We start from the raw sequence: 597 nt of genomic DNA on the forward strand, positions 1-597 counted from the left end.
ACAGTAGTGAAGTTGGCCCAGGATCAGGCAGTGCTTCATTCTGCTGTGCATAAGGTCACTATGAGTCGGTACCGACTCAATGGCACCTAACAACAACAGCAACATTCCTTTTGATGTCATCATATTTTTACAAAGCTGAATTTTTGAAGGTTGCTGTAATAAAAAAGTGATGAAATCTGGAAATAAGGGTGCTCCAAGGCCTGAGAAGTTGTGCAGTGTCTATTAAGTGCCCGAATCTCATTAGTTAATATTGTGCTAATTTAAAAAGAAAATATTTTGTCTCCAATTTGTGTGTATTTTTTCCCAAATAGCTACTAGGTTGTTAGGATATAAATATTTATTAGGTTGTTTGAATTAATTACTTATAAACAGAACTGTTAAGTATTTCTTTTGGCTAAGGGGTGTTATGGAAAAAAATGACTGATACATTAAAAGTACCCTGTTGTGAAAAGTTTGAGAACCTGGCTAAAGCATACAGACTATAGGGCAGTCCCTGTAATCCTCCCCCTGGCATTGCCCCTTCCCTTGAGTGTGGGTGGACCACTGATTTGCTTCTAACCAAAGTTGTTGTTGTTGTTGTCAGGTGCCATCGAGTCG

The sequence above is a fragment of the Chrysochloris asiatica genome, unplaced genomic scaffold, assembly GCF_000296735.1.
Source record: "Chrysochloris asiatica unplaced genomic scaffold, ChrAsi1.0 scaffold00057, whole genome shotgun sequence".
Lineage (NCBI taxonomy): Eukaryota > Metazoa > Chordata > Mammalia > Afrosoricida > Chrysochloridae > Chrysochloris > Chrysochloris asiatica.